The 27965-nt window shown below is 41.6% G+C and overlaps 1 long non-coding RNA gene across 1 annotated transcript in view; it reads right to left on the reverse strand.

Annotated features, from left to right (window-relative positions):
* LOC148190447 (uncharacterized) overlaps window positions 1-27965 on the reverse strand; it is a 52800-nt gene that overhangs the window by 22967 nt on the left and 1868 nt on the right. The window lies entirely within an intron of this gene.

Here is a 27965-nt window from a genome sequence, read left to right on the forward strand (position 1 = left end):
CAAAGGGAAATAAAAAGGTGGTGGGGCCTTTTGCATGTCCATGTGCCCATGGACCCATTGTCTAATAATCCGCTCATGCCTAAAATTACTTGAAAGGGTTGATGCAATAATAAGTGAAAAATGTTTTGTACAATCAAAGTCTGTGGACTTTTCAATGTAAATCAAATTTCCTCTCAAATTCATGCTAAGGCATAAATCAGCACCTTCATTCATACAGCCATTATGTCCTGCAGTTAAGAAGAAATGCCCTCGCAGTAATTCTTGTGAAAATACTATTCCTCAATGCTACCCCTGAAGAAAAAAAAAGAAAGAAAATAGTATTGATAAACAAACTAAATATGTCTATCCTGCTACATCCACATACATTTTAATGCATATATTGTGCAGATGTTATTTTCAAGGAGAGGTGTTGACTGAAGAAGTCGATACAACCCCTGAATTGTTGTTTAACTACATTTGCAAATGAAACAGATTGACTTAAGCAATGCATACTTGCTAAAAAATAAATTAAATTGTTTATACAGCTCATCATACTAAACTAACTAAAAAAAGAAAGAAAGTAAATGGAAAAAACAGAACACCCAAGTCCATAAGCATGGCTTCCCTATTTAAACTGATTTCCCTTTAAAAAGTTATTGATCCTGTTCTGGAGAAAGTGTTACAGACCAATATACCGACACATCGTGCAGTACCTACAGACTCGTTAAAACTACCTCTAATAGATTGATTTTGTCACAAATTCATTCAAGTTCCCATTGACTTCCTCCAATCTACTCTCTCCTGGTTTAAATATGGCAGCTTTCACCTCAAAGAGAGCTGATCACTGATAGTTGTTGACCAGCCAATTGCTCACTCCGCCCCTCTCTCTCTGACCACAGAAAGCTCTCCTCTTTCAAACCAGCTGAACACATCTCATCGCTACTCCGCTGCAAAAAAAAGAAAAAAAAAGTGAAGTCTGATGGCTGTTTTGGCAAAGGAGGCCCTGTATGTGTACGACAAGTGCTGGGTGTGTAGAGAGTGGGCCTAATCATGGGGAAGCTGAAGCACTCTTGGGCCCTTGAAAGGCACTTTATGTGTGTATTTGTGGCTACGGTAATTGGGCCCCTCCCTTTGTAAGCTGACCCATTTGACAGGGCCCTGTGGCTGGGCCCTTGTACTGATATTTGCGTATGTGTGTGTGACTAGCAGATGATGTGTATGGTTCACGTGTTACTATGATCTCTGAAACCCGGCCCTCGTGTTGGACACGGTCCCCTGGTTTGGCTTTGTCCCCCATTACCAAAGCCAGCTGGCTGGTGGCACACAACTGCACATCGCCTTGATCCAACCGGGGCTGCTTTTGTGTAGTTTAGCCATCCGCCACGGAGGGGAGCTCTGGTGTTATTCTACTTTCAACTGCTTTCTTTGCATACTTAACACACACACACACACACACACACACCTACACACACTGGTGTACACACAGGGCATTAGCACACACATGCAGGTAAACACACACACTACACAGTGGTTGTTTGGTTAGATAAAGGAGTAGTGACGGGAGGGCAAAAGGTCACCAAGGGTGTCTGGCCTTCGGCGGAAACGGCTGCTCCCAACCTCCCTCTCCCCTGCCTCCGTAATAAGTGTGACCGTTTGATTTCTGCACAAAAGGAGCAATTACAGGGAGTTGTTTAATCACCCACACTTTTATTGAGCTCGGGGTCTCTTAGCTTGCAGCTCAGGCCCCCGTCGCCGTCGTCTGCAGCAGCGGGCGACAGGAGTGACAGAGAAGGTCGGTGGTTTAACGGGGCGCGAAGGGGTCTCGTTTGAGTTAAGACTTTGCAGGCTACTCTGCACGCTGCGGAGGCCCCCGGGACAGAGACAAAGAGGTAGACGAGACCAGTAGACAGGCTGGTCAGCCAGGCAGAGAGATAGATGGACTTAACAGAGAGACTAGAGGGCAGAGTTTTTCGGTGGGGCACATCAGAATCAGAATCACTTTATTCACCAAGCAGGATAAATGTGCAGCAGTTTTTCTTGGTGTTTGAGATACGGCGACAATTTATGCAGTGACAAAGCAAAAGAGGTATTCAGGTGCATGGCAGTTGCACTTGTTCAGCAGGAGGTGTGGCGAATTCCCAGGAGTGCAATGGAATCACTGTCTAATGTTATTTTTTCTGACAGAAATACTTGCAATAAACTACAGTAAGAACACTGCATGATTCCTGAACCCTAAAAGCAGTAATGCCTGGCATGCAAGGACGTGTGCGGACGTGTGTGGACATTGTGAGCGCAGGGATGGCATACAAAAATGTTTTTTTAACAAAGAGAGAGAGAGAGAGAGAGAGAGAGAGAGAGAGAGAAGAAGAAGAAAAACAACAGAATTCGATTTTCCTACTTTACAGTCAGCCCAGAGCCCCAGTAAGCCCAACTCCCATTCAAAACAGTACCAAGCACTGTCAGTGTCGGTGCCTTTTATTGAATTTTCAGCCCGGGTGTTACTCTATATTTGTGTGCATGCCGAGTGCCTCCTCCTACTTCTCCTCCCTGGGTATGAATGATGGAGTACAAGTCCTTGTCTAGTCCCTCAGAGATGGCAAGGATGGTGGTGTGAGGCAAGAAAAAAAGGGGGTGGCGATGGATGGAAGAGCTGTTGGTGGCAGTGTTTGGGGGGGGGTTGTTTCAAAATGGCACAAACTGGAAAAGAACAGCACCACTGTGTGGTGACCAAGGTGAGACGTGTGTGTGAGTGTGTGTGTGTCTGTGTGTGTGTGTGTGTGTGTTGGGGGGTTGGAGAAGAGGGTAGAAAGAGATAGAGAGTAGGATGAGAGGGAGCGGGAGGGAGGAAGGGAGTACACCATTGCTGCTCATAAAGCCAACAGCTGTGTGGGTAATGTTTTGTGACACCGAGCCTCTCCGAGCCCTTCTGTTTCCCAGAGAGCTAGGAGACGCCATATTCCGTCGTCACAAATGGCTCTGTCATTCACCCCCTAAGTCTTAATTATCGCTCCCGGTTTTTTGGCCACGTTTTGCTCAGGCGTATGGATCCATCTGCACGCTGTATAATTCCACTCCGCAATTTACAAGTGGCATTTATTACAATGGCCTCCGCGGCATCTCCTCTTTAACACCGGCAGCCCTTTCCAGAAAGACGAGGGGGGAACAAAAGAGCAGTGCAATCTGGCAGCAACAGTGCCCACCCTCAGTTCTCTCAAATCTCTCTCTTGTCTTCCTTTTTTTTTTCCATCTGTACCCTTGCTCTCTGTACGACTATCTCTCTCCACCCCCGTACTACATTTTTTTCCGCTTCTATTTGTGTGTGTGTGTGTGTTTTCCCTTTGTTATTAATTTAATTTTTATGGGATTCACAGTACTCGCACAAACCGCCCCCTATCTGCCTCGAAGCAGAGGAAAAGGAAATAGCTGATGTTGATTTTTTTTTCTCCCCCCTCCTCTCCTCTCCCTCTTCGTAATTCATTTTGGATTAATTCCCCTGTCTTCAGAGACAATCCTAATTCTTTATTATTTCCACTTCACAGGCTTGATGACATCCCCATATCCACATATCATATCCAGGGGAAACTTTACACCCAGCAGACCTTCTTGTTTTCTCCTCTCTTTCCCTCAGTCTCTCTCTGTCTTCCCTCCCTCTCTCTCCTATGTCTCTCTCCCACTCATCCTCCTCCTCTCTTTCTATCCATCTCTCCACATCCTCCCCATTCTCTCTTTTTCACCAGAGTGAAGTTACTTGTTAGTTTCTACCCAGCCGCTGGGCTCCCGTCTACCCAACAGAAGTCGGCTGTCTGTCTGTCTCACACACACACGCCTTCCCACCTCCTTCAATCAATATCATAATATGTGTGTGTGTGTGTGTGTGTGTGTGTGTGTGCTGTGCATACCACGTCTGCTCGTCTCTCCCTATTCATATGGGAATAAAATGAGTGTTCATTGCCATTAAAGTGCCACTGGAAAAAAAAGTCCACATTCATTTGTCACTTGTCTTCCTCTCCTCATGTAGCGCGCCACAGTGCTTTTCTTTGACTCCCTCACTTGTCAATTTCCTCTGCTATTAGAGATGTTCATTGGCAGATGGACACTCAGGCTCATCATATAGCAGCTCTCCTTCAACCTTCATTTCTTGCTTTTCTTTCTTTTTCTCTCCCATGCTGTCTTCTCCCCCATCATTCTCTCTCCCCTTCATGTTTCTCTGCTCTGCATTTCACTCAACCTCTTCCCTTATGCCTTATCTTTTCCCCTCTGCATCTCCTACTATGCTTTTCTATTCATCTGCATCGCCTCTCTTTCTGTCTCTCTTTGTTTTTCTGCCTATCCTTCTTCCTTTCTGCATCTCTTTTTCTCTCCTTTGCCATGCCTCTTCATTTTTTTCAGGGTATTTTTCCCCCCTGCTCGTGTCAAGTAGTTTCTAAAATCAGCCTTCTTCAGATTTTTAGTGACCATTTTCGCTGCTGCCATGGGCGCTCTCCTTTGTCCCACACCTACCACGCACAAATTCTCACACACACACACACACACACACACACACACACACACACACACACACACACACACACACACACACACACACACAAATACAATGTCCCATCTCCAATTCACTATTAAGTGGGCCCTGAATTTCCCCTGAGCTCTGGTATGGTGGCGGCTGCCTCTGGAGTCCGGCTGTGCTAGATGTGTTGTCTGCTCCCTTACCATTCAATTACCCTCCTGTAATCTGACAGGCTCCTCATGGCCTGCACTGGGACAATCACTAGTGTGTGTGTGTGTGTGTGTGTGAGTGTGTGTGTGTGTGTGTGTGTGTGTGTGTGTGTGTGTGTGTGTGTGTGTGTGTGTGTGTGTGTGTGTGTGTGTGTGTGTGTGTGTGTGTGTTTGTGCATGTCTCTGTTGTATTCTCTCTCTCTATTTCTGTGTGTCTGTCTGCTATTATCTGTCTCTGCGAGTGTATTTCAGATCCACACAGAAGCAAGGACATTTTTGCATTGTCTGCTTTGCTCTCCCTTTCTGTTTCTTTCCTTATTACTTCTCTCACTCAAAGTCTCCCCTAGATCTGTGCCCTGAAGTCACTTGACATCCTGCTGCACCCGCAGAAACACACACTGACAGAATGAAAGAAACTAAGTCTTGCCACAAACAGCCAAAGCCAACACTTTGCTCTCTTATGCTCTCTGTTATTATTTTGTCCTGTAATCTATCTCTTGTTCCTTATCGCTCTCTCCCCTCTATAACTTCGCCTCTCCCTCACCATCTCTCTCTCTCCATCATTTTTATCATGTTCCCCTAATCACTGTCCCCGTGTTTTCTCCTTTTTATCTTCATCTACTCCCCGTGTCTCTCTGCCGCCCCCCTCCCCTCTCTCTCTTTCTGTCTGTACGAGGCAGGCTGGCTCTCTCGGTGTTGACCTGAGAAGGACTGACATTCAGAGGCCGGTCCCCTGCCTGCAGCACTGACATTTCTGCCAGACTTTGATGGCGCCTTTGAACAGAGATGTGTGGAGGGAAGAGCTGCCTGTCTCTCCGCCTTCCAGCAGCTCTAGCTCTGCCTCTCCACCGCTGAGAGTGAGATGCACTGTAGCGGGGCTGCTCTCTCATCACACATTGCAGGCGCACAAACACAAGCAAATGAATAGGCTTGTATAGCCTTCACACCCGAACTTATGTACCTACCCTCATTAACTGCACACATCTATATTCTCACACGCATACATCTGTACATATGAATCTATGCACATTAATGTAGAAAAAACCCACACACAATCATACGCCTCCTGCTGGGACGCCTTCAAAGACCCTCATTGCCCCCCCTCCCGAAAAAACTGGCACAGGGATAGGAGCAGAGTGTTGGAGGGGACCCGGTTATATCTCCCACCTCTCCCCTGTCTACCCAGCCCCCTCCACCTCTCCAGCCCCCCCTGCTGCGAGGCCTTCAAAGACACCCATGTCACACCAGTAACCCTGTAGCTCTCCTCCTCCTCCTCCTCTTCTTCTTCTTCCTCAATGCATTGCAATCTTCTCTAACCTCTCCTCCATGCACCACGCTCCCTTTGTTGCGAGCTTCTCACAAGGTTACAAAACACAGAGGAGAAAAAAATAAATAAATAAAAAAGAAATAGAGACAGAAAATTGCTTGATGGGGGTTGCTCTTCTGACAATCAGTACAGCATGATGTAAAAATGGCGCTCTGTTCAGTTATTCAGTGAATGCCGGTTCTGTGCCAAGCTGCCTGCTTTGGCAGATTCCCTCTCTCCCTCTCTCTCTCTCTGCTGTCACTAAGGGGAATGGGATTTTTCTTTTTCATGTGTTGGAGGTAGGGACCAAAGCATGTGGTGCTCTGTGAGTCTAATTAAAATGACTTGGCTATTTTGCCATGCGATGGTGTCTCTGAGAGGTGGATGAGAATTGAAACACTTAATTTTGTTTCGCCCGGTTCCTCCTCTCTGCGGAGTTGGACTGAGCTGAGCTGATGAGAGTGCGGATTTGACAGCTGTGCATGCATGTGGATGTGTATTTGTGTGTGCTGCGAAAATTTTAATAAGTCACTTAATTTGTATTCAGTCCCATAGTCATAAATAATGTAACTTCCAACACAGGAGCATTAAAATGTCCTGAGCACAAAGTGTAGAAATTGTGGCGCTCTTGTCAGGCTGTATATCAGCTGAGTTTGACTCGACTCATGTTGGTTTTATTGATGTTCCTGGAAAGACGGATGAGACTGATTTCCCAGACCCCTTGATGAACGATATACTGCCAAAAATGTCCATCTTGTATTGTTTCATCTCATTATCTGTCTTTAAATCTCACACAGTGAAACAGTCTAGCTTCTGTAAGGCAAATTCACTTCTGTCTAATACAACCCAGTCACTTTCAAGTGCCTTCTTAAATGAACTGACATTTTCTTGAAAAGCGCAGAGTAATCGCCATCTTTGAAGATACTGTCACTTGTTTGAGGAAAACTCTTCAACCGGAGAAAACTGCATAAGGAACGTCTCTGTGTGAAGAGATTACTGCCAGCAAAACTAGTATTTAAATTCTACACATTTGTCAAAATGAACTTTTGAAAATGTTTCTGTGAAAAGAACAAATTCAGAATGTCTATTTGTACAACTAACACAATCTAAGCTATGGAATTTAAGTCCCTCAGTTACACAGAAACAGCTTTTATATGCTAAGTTGGAACTGGAGGGCAGCCTCTTCCTCCAAGGTTGCCAACAGTGCGTTAACACTCTTAACTTAGTGTGTCGATTTTATTAGCCTGATTTTCCTTGTTTAAGAAAAGTAACATTTGACGACTGAAATTGTGCCTTGACACACTTCTTCCTGTGTGTTTGTGTGTGTGCAGAAAAAGTGACAGGTCCAACCCCTTCAAACAGCCCTCTGGCCCAGTAGCATGGCATGATTCCACCTCAGCCTGACTTGCCAGCTCCCCTCTCTCCCCCTCCTCCTCCTCCTCCCCCATCCTCTCTCTCCTCCCTCCAAGCTGGGGGCCCCAGGGTGCCTGCAGCCTGCCTGTACTGGGCTATTGATTGGGAACAGGGCTGCAGCTCACCTGCTAATTGAAAGCCGATTGGGGCCCTGGGGCAGAGCTGTAAAACAGGCCCCACGTGGCATTAAAAGCTGAAGGCTGACGGGCCACTGTAAATCCAGAGCTGCTAATAGTGGTGGTGTATATCCATCTGTGTTAGAGCTGGATGAGAGAGTGTGTGTTTCTAATGTGTGTGTGTGTCTGTTCTATTGTATGTGTGTATACGAACATGATGTTGATGCATGTATGGTACGTGTGAGCGCATCTTAATGTGTGTATGCGTTTGCACACAGTTGAAGTGTGTGTTTCTACAGGCATGTGCTGTTTTTGCATGGATATACTGTACCTGTAACCACATGCACAGAAATGTGTGTGCATGTTTAAGTGGATATATTGGAATATTATTTGTGTTTTCGTTGCATATAGACACCACTTACACACACTCATACACAGGTGGTTCATGGTGACAGTCTGGTCTCCCGTGGCACCATAAGAACAGTCTCGCCTGTAATGGACACATCCTTCGTCTTTCTTCAATCCTCCCGACAACAGCAGCAACAGCTCTTCATCCCTCCCTCCCTCCTTCTCCCTCCGTCTCTCTAGCTTTCGCTTCTTCCTTTGTCTCTGCACAAGTCACACCTGTGATCCTCCGCTGAGACATCAGCTCTTGAGCTGAGTTTCATTTTTTCCCTTCCCCTCCCATCATTTCTCATTTTTTTCCATGACTGTCTGTCTCCTCTCATCTCCTTTTTTCTCATTTTCGGTCCTCGCACATGTACGTATGTGTATATCTAGGGCTCACAGTTGGTGTTCCAGTTCATGCAAAAGGTGTGTGATGAAGTTGGGGTCAGGGGTGTGTGCAGGCCAGTCAATCTCTCCCACAACCAACTTGAAACACCATCTACTCTTGGATCTCGCTGTGTGCAGTAGCGGCACTGTCATGTAAACAAAGAATATGCTGTCCTTCATTGCTGCCACTGATGCTGTGGTGTTAAAGGAGCAGTGTGTAGGATTTTGTGGCATCTAGCGGTGAGGATTGCGGAGTGAAACCAGCTGAAATTTCTTCTGCGTGCTCAGCATGAACTCCCAGTTAGGATTCTGTCAGCATTCAGTGTTCAAGAGGTTTTTATCAGGAGCCGCAGAGGTCTCCTTCTCTCCAAAACAAATAGACCAGGTGGTTAAAACAAGCATGGACACTGAATAATGCAGTTTCACATAAAAATTAGAACTTTTCTGATGTGATTTGGCTCGTTGCGGAGGAGCTGCTAACTACAGCGACTGACATAAAAATGTGAACAATTCGAAAAGGCAAATGGCCCTATCTAGAGCAAGTGTTTGGTTTGTCCGCTCTGGGCTACTGTAGGAACAAGACGGCGCAGCATAGTGGACTCTTTCAAAGGAAGACCCCCTCGCTATGTAGATATAATCGGCTCATTCTAAATGAACAAAAACACAAACATTTTTGTTTTCGGGTGATTACTACTAGAGAAAACATACTTATTGTATTGAGTTTCTGCCAAATAGCCTAAAACCCTTAATCCTACCCATTTGACCTTTAAGACTTCCCTGAATTAAAAAGCTAAATCTTTTTTTTTTTTTTTTAAAGGAAGCTACCTCAAATCAAAACAGCTTAAGGCCAACAATATGTAGACCTGGGTGTCTGCATACTTTTGGCCACATAGCATATCTATCTGTCTATCTACAGTATCTCTCTCCCCTTCTCACTTAGTTTTTTCTTCCATTAAATCTCACTCTACTTTCCCTCCCGCTCCGTCTCTATGTCTGTCTCTCTGAGCAGTGTGATTGAGTAGGGAGGGTGCTGGCCGTCCTGCAGCATGGCGCATGGAAACAGAGGTTAATTGGATTGTAATTAGAGCGGAGGTGATTAATTGATAGCATCTGTAAATTTGGATGTTTCCATTGTAAATGTGACAAATGAGAGCGTGGCAGGCCGGAGGAGGAAGGGCAGAGAGAGAAAGAGGAGAGAAAGAGGAGAGAAAGAGGAGAGCGAGAGAAAGAGAGAGCAGCACACACATGAATCGGAAGAACGCAGGAGTGGCAGTGATGGTAGAGACAGGAAGAGAGAGACAGGCAAAGGAGGGAGAAAGAAAGGTTTATTTTTAGTAAGTGCCAGATCCTATAGTGATATGGTATGGCAAGGTTGACAGATATGTGTAAAAGCTTGTGTGATCAAGCAGACAAGGTATCATAGTTAGAAACACTTTTTTACTTCTGACTTTGTAAGCATTTGAAATGAAACAGATGTAGGTTAAATTCCACATTGTTACCAATGCATTTTTATACTCAAATGATTACTTTTAAGTTGTAGGTCATTAGATGCCAAAATTAAACATTTACTTTTTTTGTAGAGAGTGAGATGAGAAGATTAATACTGCTCACATATCTGTACTCTAAAGATAAAGCTACAATCAAAAAAACTTTAGGTCTGGGTTTGATGGTAAACATCTAGCATATGATATTACCATTTAAAGCTTACTTTCACTTGCTTGTGTTCAATGAATTGTGTAGTTCAACACAATGTGCAAAACAGAACTGCCAGTAAAAGACCGATATACGGAAAAGATTATGATTATGATCTGACATGATTTGTAACATAATAGGGCAGAGGGGGTGCCAATGTAAATGCGGTGGCAAAAAAGCTAATTTGCTCATTTTAAGCAAACGAAAACATGATGATTCATAGTTTCAGTCGATTCTACATGGAAACTTAATCATGAATACTATATTGTATCTCTGCCAACAGACCCCCCTAAATCCTGCAGGACCTTTGAATTTCAGTAATAGAGTATAACTATTTGATCTATTGCCCCACTCAGCAGATGCTTCAGTGCATTTTTGATTTATGCAGAAAACAAGGTCTGTAGTCGACACACCTGTTAACACATCTGCAGGAGTTTCATGTTTTGTTCTGTGACATAAATCACACCATTTTTATCTCAGCAGTGAATGCTGATGCCACAGGATGTGAGCTTTCTTCTCGCTACAAACTATAATCGTCCACATTCTCAAACATTAGCAAAGTGTCATTGTGTGAAGCTGTTCCAGCCCATTGTTGTTGGTCTACAATGAAACTTCCATCTGTTAATTGGGAATGTAGATATGTTATGTGGTAACATGATGAATTTGGCATCAGTGTCACATGGTGCAACACCACAAATGTGTGAATATAGGCCTTTTGTTCACAACACAGCTTTTTTTATCTTATATATATATATATATCCACCCACAAAAAGATGCCACTATAACACTTACAATTGCTGTAAGCATAAAAATGGTCAGATTAACACTGGTGTAAATTGCTCTTAATAGTAACGCTACATTTAAATTAAAGGGACAGTTCACCCCAGAATCAAAAATACATGTTTTTCCTCTTACCTGTAGTGTTGTTTATCAGTCTAAATTGTTTTGTTGTGAGTTGCCGAGTGATGGAGATATCAGCCATAGAGCCTTCTCTTCAATTTAATGGCAATAAATGGCACTCGGCTTGTGGTTCTCGAAACACCCAAAAATACCTTTGGAAAACTCAACAGCAATGTCTCTTTCCAAAACTCATGACCTGGTTACCAAACTACATCCACACAGAGGAAAGCATACATCTACTCATGGATAAGGGGCTCGTGCTTGTGTGAGTTTTAAACATTAATGGTGTCCTCCTCAGCTGAGCTTGACATTAGCTAGCTCAGTGATGCTTGGTGAGCTAGCAGGAGACGCACTCCTTCTGCAATGTGATACAGTTGGCTGGTATAGGCTGGTATAGTTTGGTAGAAAGAAAGTAGTTTCTGCATGAAACTGCTCACAACAAAGTCTGTGGATTACCTTGAGGAGTAGGGTCATGATTTCTGAAAAGACACATTACTGTTGAGTTAAAAAAAAAATTTTTTGGTGCTTTGAGAACCATCTAGTTTTATTATATTTGAGAGAAGGCAAATGTGTCAGATATAGCTCTACAGGTAAGAGGAAAATGGTGGGGGCTACTGTCCCTTTAAGCTACTTTACATTTCTACTTCACTACATTTATTTTACAACCACAGTAAAGTGTTATCTAAGATTAAGATTTGACAAAGTGGGAAAAAAAGATGTATATTTGATTTTCGGATGAGCTGTCCCTTTAAAGCTTGCCATTTTCTTTTGCGAAGAGAATTCTGCTGCTTGTCTATAATTGCAATAATGTTTGGAAAACATAAAAGATTTTAAAGTCTGCACAAAACTCAATATTTGAGCTGAATCACTCTGTTTTCCTCTAATGCTTCAGCACTATAATCTTTCTGGGATTTTGACGTGATCTGTTCCCCCAGCCATGTGCGCCTGTTTATATAATGTTATGATTCGCATTATTTCTCACATGGAGATGTATACAAAAATGTAACATATGGGTGTGAGGGTGTAAAACATGCACCATGTAAGGTGAGTGTGTTATGACTTCACCACAAGTAATGTCTGAGCACATGCTGAGAAGCTTTGCACCTTTCAACGAACCTCTTTATATGCAGCATATACAAAGAGATTAAGTACCATATATTCTCCCAGGAGGAAATTTAGCTTGTATGCACAGCAGTGGGCAACATGTAATGCATTCACAAGTTAACAATATTCACAGCAGGGCTCACTGACAACACAAAACCTGTGCTAGCCATTAAATTAAGCCATCATCCAAGCGCAGAGAAATCAACAACGCAATTTTTTTTCCATCATTTGAACACAGAAAAATTAATAGGGCTGTACTTTTTACAGTCCCAAGTTCTCCAATCTAATTTCTTGGGCAGGTGTCCCAACTATGAAAATCTTTTCACGGAGCGTGCGGACGGCTCGCGATGGCTCGTGTGGTTCGTTGCTCAACGGAACAAATTGTTCATTAACTATGGGCCTAATGCTCTAACAAATGTTCCAGGAATATTGCTGTGGTGGTCCACACGAGGATGGAATTAAGCTAATCAAATAAGCCTCCAGTCAGGTCCTATCAGACAGCTCCAGACTGCAGCAAATGAGCCCACGTCGCAAAATTTACATTTCATCTTCCCCAGGGGACAGGTAGGGTCCCACCTCACCACCACTTTTCCCCCCAATCAGCATCTGGCTCCTGGAGGAAGCAGAGGGAAATGGGAAAGAGAGGGATGTGGTGAGTTCCTGGCTGTACCAAGAAGCTCCTGAAACCTCTCCTGCCACTTCCCGGGCACACTTCCGACAAATGAGGGAGAGAAAATAGAGAAGATGACAGCAGGGGAAATATTTGCTGTTGTGGTTGGAGCGCCACTCAGATCCCAAGAATGAGGGCCGGGCATATTTGCGCAGCTGTCCGTCTCCCAAGCCCTGAGTGTACATATGAGCGTGTGCCCGCTGGAGTCTATTTGTTTGTCAGAGTCACTATGCCTGCGCTCTGTAAGTTATTTGTGCCTTCGGTTGTGTATCACTATATGTGTGTGTATATATAGTACATGAATGCATCGCCATTAGTGTGCATGCGCGTGTGTGTGTGTGTATGTGTATCCAGGGAGAAGCAAATCCATCTGTCTTTCTCGGATAAAGATGCCAGAAACAAGGAAGAAGGAGAGATTCTGCTCCAAGAGAGGCTGGGGAAGGAAGAACTGCCAAACAGATGCCCCTATAACTCCTATCTTGTCTACTTGTCACCTTCCTCCTTCCAGATGTTCAACTTGTCATCTCCCATTTTTATGTGGCGTACTGGCCCACTGGTCACAAGAGAGAATATTCATGCACCCAATGCAAATGTGTTATTTTGAACTCATATTCAAGCAATTATAGCAGACACAACTGGAAAGACAGAAAACAAGGCCAGATTTAACACCAGAGGCAAACATACAGTCCTTATGGTTTCATATTTAGAAAAGAAATATAAATAAGTGTCTTGTAATAAAACATCTTTTTGTACTGTGGTGTACTGTAATTTTAGAGAACTACAACTCAAGGGTTTTGTATCCACTGCCAATGTCTTGTTTTTTGTTTAAAATTGATTTTCATGATGTAAATATCGATTCTTACAGTCTCCCAATTGTACAGTGGGATTTTGTGCTAGTTAAAATTTAATGTCGGTAACCTGAAGACCTGCAATCTTAGGTATCTGAAACTGTGGCAAAATGGAACATTTGATCATCACATTTCTTTGAATACACTGTACATTGAGGATTGTGTAATAATACATCTAGTTTATTCAACACTACAATAAAGATGTAGTAAGACAGGGTTTAGAAATTTAGCAGCTGATAGTTAAATCTTTTTTTATGCTTTAGTGTCAAGGATTTTTAATAGAATAAATAAAAGAAAAACTTGGGTTGCCAAGTTCTAAGCCCAGATTTAAAAGAGGATTTAGATTCTCTGCCAGCATAGTTTGCCCTGTTTCTTTTGGTCGCTTTTTAATTAATCACGAAGGACTCTCCCATGGACTTCACCTTCTGGAAAATTAGGGGGGGGGGGCAAAAACTACTAAACAATGACTCACTAAACTTGGAACTGGATGCTTACTGGCTTATTTTTGTGTGTGTGGAAAAAAAGCAAACACAATTTATCATTCCATTACTAACATCTATAACAGGAAAATTTTAGAGATGTTGGTTAGCTGTGTGTACAATAAGTCATCAGCCATTAAAGGCCATCACATATATGGTAATCCAAGCATTCAACATCTTAGTAACAACATCTATATTTATGCAGTGAAACAGCCTTATTGCTTAGCAGCACTGTCGGCAGTAACAATTTTAGGAAACAACATGGGGTGGAGAAGGTAGGAAAGATGATTAAATAATGGAGCAATATACATTATGCAATGCAGGTTTTATTATTATGAGGCTCACCACCTGCAGGGAGGTGAGTCTGGGTTTCATGCATTGCCGGTTGGGCACCCTTGAAGCTTTGACTTATGTTTCCCAAACTGTAGTATCAACACTTAATTAAAATAATAAGTAAAGAAAAGCATATTTACTATTAAGGAGTGTCCCAACTCTGTGTTTACATGAGCCCAATGATATGTCAGTCTCTGCTGGGGGGGAAAAAAGGGACTTGTCATAGTGGTTTACACTGCGCTTGGCTTCCATCAAGCTAATGTTGTTACTAAGCTTAATGAGAGAAATACTGTATATCAAATTAGCACTGACAAATGATCCATTATCAAGTTTAAATATGTTAAGAGCATTGTGATAGGTTTGTGCTTCCCAAGATGTCAAAACTGTGTTTGGCATTCACTGAGCATACTTGATGCTCTACACACACCCAGAGTGCTGTAAGGAAAACTAAAACTTGACCTATGTAGGTGGTCCATGCCCTGCACTGTGTACTTCACCCCCTCACTCCACAACACTTTCACTTTTTCTCTCATCATGACTCTCATTTTTCAATGTATGAAGTAAAAATTCCCTCACATTAAAAATGTTTCATGGACAAGAAAAGTTGGATTTATCAAATGAAAACCTGTAAAACCTTCCCACATCACTGAGCTATAATCATCTCTGCAAATCCTCATAATAATGCTATTTGTAGCCTACTCTTGTTGGTGACCATAATAGTGTCTCTGTGTCTCTGCTGAGGATGTGCTGACTCATGCTTGAGAAACGAGTGAAGACATATCTTGTTTTATCCGTTCGATGTAGGTGGTTTTGTATACAATGGCACTGAACACTGGCATTGGGTGTAAATCGTGCACCACAGACAACGTACATTAAATCGTCATCTGTTTTGCAGACACAAATAAAGAGGGTCTTGTGTGTGATGATGACAAGGCTTTGAATTTGTCTTCAAACAAAACACTGAAAGAAACAATTACTATCGTCAAAAACAACAACGTTTTTGCTCGCTGAATCATCGGTATTGTTGCATATCTGCTATGATTTTTTACTCTTTTGGTTCTGTGTTGAAGTCTTAAGTCCCACTCCCCTCAAAAATGTTGGGTTTTTTTTCTATTTACAACCCATAGAACGTCTGACCTCGACTATACAGACTTCAATTTGTGCAAGGTATGTCAATACAGAGTTGTTTTCACATTCCTCTGTGGAAGTAGGTGAAGGCTGTGCACTTCCCTAAAATCTTAGATTCAAACGTATTACAATTAGGTACATCTCTAATGTGAAAGCCAATCACTGGCTATAAGCACATGTCTACAAGAGAACAGAGTTCGAAACAATATTGTCAAAGAAAGCTGAAACCTTCGGCGCAGAGCATACCTGTTACTACAGTGGGCAGATTTTGGATATAACTGGACCAGTGTGAACTATAACATAGCAGATATCACTGTATGTGTCATGAAAACTAACTTGGTGTCAACCACTGCCATTTAGTCTACAAGCTCACAAGCAAACAAACGACATAAATAAAAGTCGATAGTTACCATTCTGATATGTCTGCTAGTCATCATCTGAGTCTGACTGAGGCTCAAATAGCTGAATCTCTCAGATGTTTCCTTTAACACAAACTTTAGCTATCTTGCACTTTCACTGGTCAACCTAATGAGAGTAAGGAGGGAGAATGCAGAGTGTGAAAGCACAACTTACCCCAAACACATTTCTGAATGAGGGAGAAAGAGTAGAACTTCTTCCATCCCCTTTTATTGGTTTTTTTTTTTTATGGGAGAGCCATGTTAGCCAGTCGAAACCCGGATCGACATAGCTTTTCTTATGTTGAGCTCAGACGCCTTTCACAAGTATTTAAACCCTTGAACCCTGAGCAAATTGGTGTTATTTCTTTCAAAAACATGGCATAAAAGGCAATAAGGAATTTGGCAAGAAATGTCCAGGGATTTGCAGATTTAGAAAATTATAAAAATTAATTAGGGAAAAAAATCCAGAAAATAATCTGTATAATTATAATAATAATTATAATTATAATAATTATTATTATTACTATTATTATTGTCACACAATTCTTATAATTATGTTTTAGCACTTTCACTTTTTTAAAGTCATTTCTTTGTTTGTTTTTGTTTTCTACCTTCCTTCCGCTCTTTTTTTCCTCTTTTTTTTTGGCAAATTTTCACGTAATTTTGTTGCTCATTTCCTTCTTCCCATGTTTTTGAAAGAAATTAAGCAAATTTGTTCAAGTTTCAAAGGGTTAAACAAAATATGGGCAATTAGTATTGGTAGCCTGTAGCCTACATATTTTTCATATAGGCTACTTTAAAAAAAATGTGTCTGGAAGGGGACTTTGAAATGTTAAACTTGTCCTTTTGAAGAAGTTCATTTGTGTCTGACAAGCTGTTGGCTTGCTGAGATAAATATCTCTCTGCAGAATACTTAATATAATATCACACCATAAGCTAATATCCATGCATTAATATCCCTGCCAGCAAGCAACTCATACCACCATCTTCTGCCAGAAAACTATCTCTGTAAGTTTGACAGGAGGTAGAAACTCACACCAAGAGGAAGCTGTCCCTGCTAACATGACACATGGAGCTTAATTTCCTGGAAGGGAAAGTGCAGAATATTGGTGATATCACTGGGACCCTGAAATGGCTTCCAAATGTTTGCATTATCTGATGGACATGAAAAGAGTCTTGAAATATTTTCCCTAGGTGTACTCAATTTGAGGAAGGTCTAATATCACTCCTCCAACTCCTCTAATTTCTGCTGCGGACCTCCCTTGCCCATTCCCTAATGTGCTGAATCGCTTTGGGTCGATTTCTTTGCATATTCTCACTGAGATTGTGTCACATACGAGGCCCTCCTCTAGTCCCCCTTGATACTATTCCCGCAAATTTATTCAGAGAGGTTATGAGGGCTGTAGGCCCTGGTTTGCTTTCTATTCAAAACAGCTCTCTTTCATCTGGATGTGTTCCAGATATTTTAGGACAGGGTGGTGGCCTTGGTACTTACTGAAAGTAAAGTGAAAAATTAGAGCAATTTTGAAATGACCTTATTTTGCTCCAGTTCTGGACAAAACTTGTTTTTCAGCAACTTTTAGAGGAGCAGAATTCTTTGGAGATGTTGCAGTCTTTTTTTGTACCTACATGTTGTTCTGGTAGTTAGCAATGTTTTATTGGTAGTTGTTGATTCAGGATAGTGAACCATATTGGTCTTATACTGTATGACTTATCACAACCTCTAACACTGTTGATCACGCCCGTCTAATCAACACATTAAGATGGTGGCTGGGTTCTTCTGGGACTGCCTTCAAATGAATTACTTCTTTTTTGTCTCAACTGCTGGTTTTTATTTTATCTATCTATTTATTTATCAATGTTTATATCAGCTACAGGGGTTACTTACAGTTTACCTCTCTCTATCAGTATGGGTGGATCACAAGAGTAGGTCTTAAATAGGTTCCAGTAGTTGATTGATCAGAGATAAAACAACAATATGCTCCCTGATGGTCAGTGTCGTCCTCATTATTTGAAAATCGCTCAGTTTTATAATTCACTGGAGGACAAGTGCAGTCAACCTGCAGCATGTAAGCGTGATCACTATAACTACCTGCATATCTAAATGACTATTCTTGCATCCTGGATGTTTTACTCCTTTCACCAGGCACCAGTGGACAAGTCTTTCAGAGACTAAAACCGTCTCTGCTTGATACCAAAATGGGAAACACAATCCTTATGGGCGTTCCTGAACCAAGGTTAAAATCAGGGGACTTTTTGATTTGATTGTAAATATACTTTCATGAATGATCATCAGCACGATTATAGAAAATGTAAAATTATAAAGGCAGCCATCCGATCAAGTTACAGAACTTAGAATTAGGGATGGGCATTGTTTTAAAATGTACAAATAGCAGTATCCTTAAATTGACACTGATACCAATTGAGTAAGCTTACTTCTTTCAATTCCCATAATTTGAATAGAATGGTGTATAGTACAGCAATACTTTAAAACGTTTTAGTGGTATTTTGGCTCACTGAGCTGCCTACTCAGTCAAATGCACCGGCTAAACTTCACCATATAGCCTGTTCTTTCTGAACTCATCAAATAGCTCCGTACTGTCTGTGCTTTTGGCATAAATATATGATGCCAAAAGGCACCTTTCACGTGCGCATGAAATGCTGCTGGACAGCATCAGGTGAGAAAGCGGCCAGAGAGAACTGGTAGTGCTGTTAATATACGACCCCGGACAGCTGGGCAGCACCTGCCGCATCCACAAACCAGGGCCTTGATGTGATGTTTTCTTCTTACACCTTACCATGTACCTCCTTGCCCTAAATCTAGTCATTCGTGACTTTGTCAGCTAAACCTAATCATCCATGCTGTTGTTGCCTCAACACAACCATGTGCCACATCATCCCGGAGCGTAAACAACAGACACAGAAGGATACCTAAAACATAATAAGTAGACGTAGAAGTCCTCTAACAAAGCTGCAACATGTGATGAGCTGGGATGAGAACATGCCGATTGTAACATTAGCTGCTGCTGTGGGAGTGTGAGCTCTGCGCCAGAGACTGAGAGTCCACCTGCACACGCACGCACACACACACACACACACACACACACACACACACACACATACATACACACATACACACATAGTGACAGGGCTAACCTTAAGCATCACACTGCTAAGCGTACCTAATGGTTATCAAATGGGTTTGACGACACCGTTTCAGTGTCTGTGTGAGTTTGTTGAGACCTTTCAACAGCTTGGTGTTGGATGTTAGCTGCTGCTGCTTTGTTAGTCTATGCTAACCAGGCAAACTTTGACATTACTGTATGCCCAGAGGACATCGGCTATGGAGATGTCAGCAAAAAAAAGTTGGTTGGGACCATTTAATAGCTTGGTGTTGGATGTTTGCTGTTGCTGCGTTTGCTCGAGTCAACCGGAAAGACATCTGACTGACCGCCGAAGAGATGCAGCAACAGATCAGCAAGCCATGCCACAAGCTTTCAAAAAGAAATAAAGCAAAGTACACAGGAGTGTCATGGGTCTTATGTAACAAAAAATCAAGGTTTCACTTTCATTCTCCGTCTTTTGGCCACTGGACCGCCTCTCCTCCTTCATTCCATGTTTCATGTTCACAACATTTCTCAGAAAGACAAAATAAGATAAATGGCAGAAGTCACAACAGACGATTACAGTACATCGTAGCATTACTAATTGTATACGAGGACACACTTTGTGCTGTGTAATGGACTGTGCTCCTCAGTCCATTACACTTGAGGGAAGCATACATTCTAATGGCATTCTGCGCACAACCATTATGCAGCAGTTGTAAATATTTATACCTGAAAAAACAGATATACCTCATTAAGCCGTGGTGAACTCAGAGGGCAAAGGACGAATGAGCTTTCATATCAATAATGTAATGATTGCATGTTTCTTCATTGATATTCTGCTGTGTGAACACTGATGACAATAGGAAGGCTTACAGATGAATGGGATTATGGCTTTCTGTGTATTGAAATAAGCATTATTGGATAGTAATTCAATTCTGACACGGATTACAAATTCCTCATTCCTGCTCTATTAGTTGTTATAATTTCCCTGCAAGCAGAGTCTCTAGCCCATACTAAAAGTGAATTCTAGATGCATGGTCACACACGCATACACACGCATGCACACACATGCACACAAACAAGCCTGTCAAATGTAGAGCAACAGAAGTTTCTTGCCACATGCACAGTGTGTGGTTGAGCCTGCTCCCCTCATCAATCACGTCCAACAGTCTCCCTCATTTGTCCATTTGATATTTGTTTGGTTATTGCCTTTGCTGTTATTGTTGCTGTAGTTTGATACATTCCCCGACAGCTCTTATTTCCATTATAAGTCATCAATTAATATAGAGAAATGTAATTATTGTGACAAGGCGTCTAATGCGGGGCGGTGGAGATGAGAAATGTATAGTGACGGGGTGTGCTTCAAGCTGTCACCATCAGTGGTGAATTCTCGCCGACCCTTCCTTATAGCACCGCTCTGCAAAAATCCTGACCTATTACAGAGCTCCATGCGTCTTTTCTGTATTTTAAAGGCAAGTGTCCCATTATCTGCCTATATACTGTTTATCAACTATGGCGTAACAGAGGACTTTTATGAAGATTAACAGGGCTTATTTTTTAACTGTAATGTTACTGGAATCCACAATTTCCTGAAGTATCTTATATGATATTTCCTGAAAAACAAGGTAACACTGTATCATCATTTTGCAGTGTCAGTGTCATTAAAGCTGCAGTACATGGCAACTGCAATGCGAAAAAAGAGAAACAAATATTCGAGAAACAGCCAAACATAAAAAAACAATAAAGCAGCAACATGCAGTTTGAAGGCTTGTAGCCTTTATATTTCTGTGCCAACTCTGGATAAGAAAAAGCCTTTTGAACCTTTTTTTCATTGATAACAGTCACAAGACTTTAAAACAGGTTTGTGATTTAGCAATAAGCTATTTCTTAGCCCCGAACAGCAGTCAGCGTTGTACCTTAAATGAGATAACAGATTAGCTCTACTTTTTAGATTACTACCTTTTTGATGTGAGGTAGTTAACATGTTCGGCAGGAAGGACAAATCAGGCCCCGAGAAGAAAACAAAAACTTGTACAGCAGCTAGGGTGTTCATTCTTTGATTCCTAAACTGTAATATTCTTTACCAGACTTGTTTCAGTTTTCAGTTTGTTCAGTTTCATCTTTTCTGCAAAAATACAAAGCCATGATTTCCACCACCACTAAATGTCCTAACAGTAGTCAGCCAGTTAATCAGCTTTTTTGATAGAGGATGAAGTTACTTTGTTCAGCTTTAAAAATGAGAAAAAACATTCTTTCAATTTGCTTCTTACTATAAGCAAAAATATTTGGTGACAGTTTGGGTTATTCATATCAGAGATGTCTGTGTCTATGTCTTTGCCCTTTTTGTGTGGAGGCAGAAAAGGTTGATGTAACATACTAACAACATAATAATGGAGATTTGTTTTACACACGTTTGAATCAAAATGCAATGACAGTCGTGCTGCTGAAAATTACCTGAATTTAGCCAAACAGAAAAAAGGAAAAATACAAAAACAGAAATGACCTGAAAAAATGTTCTCAATAATAACAAAAAAAAAAATATATATATATATATATATTTTTTTTTTTTTAAATATAATTTTCCTTTGTGATTTGAACATTTTTTTAATGACACGCTCTCTCTCGCTCTCAGCAAATATTTTAGGTCATTTTCTTGTCACCTTTTACACATTTTTTACAAATTGCAGAACATTCCACACCAAATCGTTGATTGCCTTTTGACTATATTTGCAACCAATTTGCTCAACATGTCAAAGGTTTAAATGTTTGAGTGACAGGTCTCTGAACACGGCACAAGAAAAATGATGTTGTTCCAGGTTTCAAACGGTTGAAACTGATTTATCTAACTCGTAATTAACAATATCAAACAATTTAGTTGGTTTTTGTTTTGTTTTTCAATTATCATTTTTACCCAGAGCGTGATTGTTGCTTATTTTTTCATGAATATTCAGTGTTGGAAATAAAAACTTAATATTTGGCTCCATGTTTTAAGAGGCTTTAAAGTCCCTACAAAAATTGCGTTTTAATGATTCTATCTACCCCTGTATAGCGTACTTAATAGGAATAAATATATGTGGGATAAGAAAAACATGGATACTGTTTCTGAAAGTGAAAATATGCATTAGTGTGATTAAAAAGGAAAAAAAGTATACAACAATATAATTATGCTCAGAGAGAGCACAGCCCTGTGTTTAGACCGAGCGGTGAGCTGTGTCTAATATTATTACATGACATTCCTCACATTTCACACCAGGCCCAGAGGCCTTTGTTTGCCCTCACGTTGACCTCTTTCCTCAAATGCCCTGGCCTTGACTCCTCCATGGCTCAGTTGCTTTGTCCCATGCACTAATTCTCCGACTAAATTCACATCTTCCCCTCCCACTCATGCATCATGCTGCATCTATCTCTTTTTATCCCTCTTGCTTAGCCCTGTCCTCCCTTGTTTCATCTTGCCTTATCCTGCCAATCTCATGTCCTTGTTATCCCTACCTCTATCCCCTGCACACTCCCTCCCTCCTCTCCCTCTTCCCCTCTCGCCCTCCCTCTCGCTGTCTGTCTCTCCCTCGTCTCCCTCCCTCCCTCCCCTCCCTCTGCTGTGGAGGTCAGGTATGATGCAGAGCCAGAGAGCTCGCCCGTGTTTAATTACATTAATAAAACACCCTGTGAGGTGGAATGACCTCACACCCCACAACCCTCTCCATACCCTCCGCATCCCTCACCCTCTACCCATTCCTCCCTCCCTGTTGTTCTGCAGGCTGAGGTCTATTGAGGCTCCCTGCAGGCCCAGTCCAATTGGTGCCAGGTTGCATTTCATGGCTGATTGCGAGGCACGTGTTTCTCCCTCTTCAGCATTGGTTCCGCCTCCAATCTCCAGCGGTTCCCGACATGCTCACTTCACTGGAGGTCATGTCAGAGACTTCTCCCTCCCTCCCTGACCCGCTGCAGGTGGAGGACACCGAGGAGTGTGCTGGCAAAACCAGACCCCTCTCCAAACAGCTGTAATGAGGGACATGCCCTTCCGGATGAGCTCCTCAGAGATGTAAAACATCCCAATCGCTCTCCGTCCGTTTTGTTCATATGTAGCACTTCCCCGACTCTGTCAACAGGAAGGCCATGCGTTTCCCCCCTGCCTCTCGCAGATTCAATTCAGGGAAGGGAATGAAACATTAATTTGGAGAGGAGCTTCTCGGCATTTGCCAGGTTTTGGTTCACTTGGCATTGGTGGAGGCTATCCGCTGTTTGCGTCATAAAGCTGAAATCGGAGGCACACAAAATGCCCCCTGGGCCACAAGACAATGGTCCTATGCACATAAATTATGGCAGAAGCAGGATGGCATATGACAAGCAGCAGTAACTTACTGTTATTGCCTGCAACCGATGATGACAATTCCCGTGGTAGCCAACAGGTCGGAGCGATGTAATATGCATAGGATTCATGCAAATGGGAATGCCTCAAACATGTGTCAGAAATATCGCTGCCACTGGGTAGAAACCTTGTATCTTTGAAAAGCAGCCTTATTTTCGCACTGACAACCATGCATCCTTATTGTAGTTTATGAATAGATTTTGTGGGCCTTGGGGTCACACAGCTGGCACTTCCTATAAAGAACCACATAAACCTTCAGCTCAGGTAGAAACATGGAAATTACTAGTTGGACTTACGAGGGTTTTCCCGCAACAGCAGGAATCTAATCTCCTACAGCCACCTTCATGATTTTCATGAATAGTCAACAGCCTTACCATAAAAAGTGGCATCATCTTCTCCAAGAACATTACAGCTTAATGTAGACACATAACTTACATTCCCTCCACAATGGGGAATCCTAACCTTGTGTGGAGTCTTGTGCTCTTTTGGCTATGCTATTTATGTGCCACCTTTTTCCTCTGCATATGTATGTTGATACTGTAGTGCTGCCTTGGCATGTTGTTGCCAATATATTATGGGCTAATGGCAAAACCACAGGGGCACTCTGGCACCCTAATGGGTTTGATGGTTGATGCTTTCAGTTAGATTGTGACAGCAAAAAGTAGTTAAAAACGTTATATGCTGTGGGCATTGCTAGTCTTTTCAGTGTCGGAGAGCTGGTTTTCTTACCACTGCCATTTCTGTTCTCAACAACAGCATTCATCCAAAGAAAGGACACAAAATCTGCAGGAGCACAACTTGTTGCTCATGTTTATTTGATAAAAAGCCATCCGATGATGAAATAAGATCATTTCTTGTCCCTTTGGGTCAGCTTTTAAATCTCTTCCAAAAACATGTTCCACAGTAAGGCTTTTTATATTATTTGTTTTTACCTACCTTATCCTTACTATAAATACTTGTTTTATTGATCTCTAATACCTTTTTCGATTCGCGGCTGGCGTTTTTATTGTTTCTCCTTGTGACTTTGAATTACTGCTAGTTCACTGTCTGTGAAGCATTAACTGCCTTTAACAGCTATACCAACAGCATTTATTATTATCATTATTTCATAGATGCTCTCCTTGCATTGCTCTCCTCCCTTTGTTCTACTTCATACACTCTTCACTGTCTGCTTTGTTATTTGTTTGGAGGGTTTTCATTAGATTCCCCGACTAGCAATTAGTGTTCCTCTCCAAAGCGAAGGCAGAACAGTGGCACTCAATGCCCCATCTCTTTATTGCATGGTTAAGTACCCTTCAGACTCACATGGTTATTAATAACATCATTGCTAAATCACACAAAAAAGCACTGCGGTTAACTAGGTTACCGCACTGTTTACTTTGCCTCAAAACATCAGGTTAAACAAATTTTCCTTTCCCCTCTTTCACTCTCTCTGTCCTCTCTCTTTCTCTCTCCCTGCTTCTCTTTTCCCAGTCTGAATGTGGGCACAAAGAGAGGCAGAGAGAGGAAAGTTAATTAGATAGAGGTCCAAGGAGAGGGGGGGCACCTGGTAATGGAAAGGGGCTGTATGGAAACAGATGGCCCAGAATTTATTAACTTGCAGGAGCACTTCAAGGAAGCCACTGCGACCAGACATTAGGCCAGTCACTGTCTGGGTGGGGGCTAGCAGGCGGCCGCATACAGGTAGAGGCTGTCAGAGCCCAAAAATAGAAAGCAGATTTATCTCTGGATTGTTGCAAATGATCCATCAGAGGAGAACAATGGATGCAATCCAGCTCACTGGTTGACAGTTTCACCTAATGCCTTTGAAGTAGCTCTGTAAGTACGCCACTAGATAACAAAAGAAGAATTTTATGCAAGATATTTTTTGAAAGTTAGTTGAAGAGGATACTTTTCAGATTTTTACCCAGCTTTGCATTATAACAATGTGGGTAGTATGTGTAAATGAACTGTGGTAAACTTTCCTCCATGTTACCAGTGCCAAGATCTCCCTGCACATCTCTGAGCTTAAATCTGGCAAATTCAAATCATTCGGCAAAATTTTGCTGACCCTAAAAGGGCTCATTTATGCTCAAAATTAGATACGGAGATGGAGACGGAAGGAGCCTTCTGTCCATACTCTGTGTCCATGTCATTTCAATATGTGCACATATTCTGAGAGCTTACAGATACGGTCAAAAGTGTAGCATAGCAGTGTAGCATAGTTCAAGCACAATACAACCATAGGAGACAACAAAGACATTTCGATGTTAATATATAACAAAATACAGTGAAATTAGTTAAAATAATTCTCTGTCCACATGTCAGGATGTATGTAATTTTACATCGTCCTCTGTCAACTCATTTGTTCTTGTGAAACTTTTGACTCCACCCTACAGTGCAATCTATTAACTGTATCTATGTCATCGTGAAGGACCAATGGAAGTATGAGGCCAGTGACATAGACAACATTTGAAATGCGCCCAGCTATTTTCGTTCATGAGGGCAGTATACATGCGCCTTTAAGCTGTTGCTTAAACCACACATTGTACTTCTGTGCCTGAAACCATAGACACCATAGAGTGAGAAATCCACCCCCATCAAACTGTAAAACTAGGCAGTGTTGGACAAAAACATTCTGTTGTCTATTTCTTGCCTAAATTGCCTTCAGAAACATATTTAGTGTACTGTTTAGCCATAATATGAGAATTTGTCAACAGGAAGTGGATGCCATACTGTTTCCTGCGTTGTAAAAATGGAGGGTGAAAACACTGAGATCAAAGGGTAAAACCAAGCAGTGCTGATCAATATAAATCAAGATTCTGTTACTGCATTGCCTTTTTTTCACCTCAAATGAACTCAGACACAACTTTTAACGTCCTGTTGAACTGCAAGTCATTTGTGACCAGTGTGCCATTATCTTCCCAGCATTTAAAATACTTCTTAAAGGTCCAGTTTGTAGGATTTAGGAGGATATATTGGTAGAAACTGAATATATCATTTTTAAGTATGTTTTATTAGTTTATAGTCATCTAAAAAAATAGATGTTTTCATTACTTTAGGATGAGCCGTTTATATCTATGTACTGAGCAGGCCCTCTTCCCTCCATGCAGTCCAACATGTTTCATAGTATCTCAGAACAGACACACCAAACACTGGCTCTAGATAGGGCCATTCATGTTTGCCACTATAGTTTTTCAACACGCTTGGCACATGGGAGAGGTTTTTAGTTGTTTGAATTCTGCAAACAACTGCTCGATGCCACTAAATCCTACGCACTAGACATATTAGTCATCTAACACACTCTCTACTCCCTCCTTCAGCATTATATATAGTGTTGTAACATTATCACTTTTTTTGACAATATACCAATTCTCCTGACTTTAATAACATCCGGTAAAAATTAAAGTAAGGGTGAATTATCTAAAACCTTCATGTCTGCCCATTCCTTTGTTTTGTTTTTAATTATGCACTCTCAGCTACAACATACTGTTGTTTAATATGCTTAGACATATGGGTAAATAAATAAAGAAAAACACCTCTTTGAGAGGATAAACAGATAAAATACATGTTAAATTAATTGCACTGCAAAAGTTCAAGGCACCTACAGATTGTCTGAAAGAATACACTGCAGCTTGCTGTTTACAGATAGCTCGCTCAACATAACAACTGTTAACTGAACCCAATCAAGATGCATAATTATAACTAAATGTTATTTCCAATGTACCTTTAGCCCAAGGTCAACATTAGCTGATTGGTTTATGAGACACTCAATGGAACAAATTGTCTTGGAGATTAGTGCTTGGATATGAGAAGTATAACAGCAATAAGTAATTCAGCAACACTTGGGTGACAAATAGAGCTCAAGAATAAACCAGTATGTTCCTCATTCCCACAGTCTTAATCAGGGTTACAGAATATAAAAAAGAAAACGTTTCATAAGGAGAAAAATATATTAAAAATTTATGAACTGAAACATCTAGCAGTTGGACCTTTATTTGTACTCTGTGTCAGTGCAGTTATACAGTGTTCAATGTACAACCTTGAGTGCTTGGAGACACAAAATACATCCTTTAGACCACAAAACAAATATATCCTGTCCTTCCAGCGCGATAAACAGCATTATACTGGATGGAAGCACACTATTGGGAATGGAACATTCTTAGAAAATAAGTAGAAAACAACAATATTATATTGAGCCCCTGAGGTCCTCAGACATCTTAAGAGAGCTAGGCTTCGATTCCGCCACACACTCAGGCTGGTGTGTGAATCATATAGACACATACAAACACACACACATACACATGCACATGCACATACACTCAGTTGTACACTATGCCTTCAACATATGTAGCCCAGTGGGGAAATTGAAAAGGATTCAGCGCAAGAAAAAGAGCAAGGACAGTTACAGGTGCAAAAAAGGTGAAGAGAATGTGTTATTGCCATTCTTCTTTTTATGTTAATGAAACTGCTGTGTATATTCACATATTATAAAAACAGAATTTATTTTTGTTGAAGCTGTGAACTAAATCATGCACAGGGTTTAGCAAAGTGCCTCTTTGGCATATGTGTCTGCCTGTGTCTACTCAGTGTTTCCTATTTCTGGACTCAAACACAAGAAAGGATCCTCCAAAGGTTTTAGGAGTTGCAAGGAGATGTA

The sequence above is a fragment of the Plectropomus leopardus genome, chromosome 1 (assembly GCF_026936395.1).
Source record: "Plectropomus leopardus strain MGB_pleo_1.0 chromosome 1, ASM2693639v1, whole genome shotgun sequence".
Classification (NCBI taxonomy): Eukaryota; Metazoa; Chordata; class Actinopteri; order Perciformes; family Serranidae; genus Plectropomus; species Plectropomus leopardus.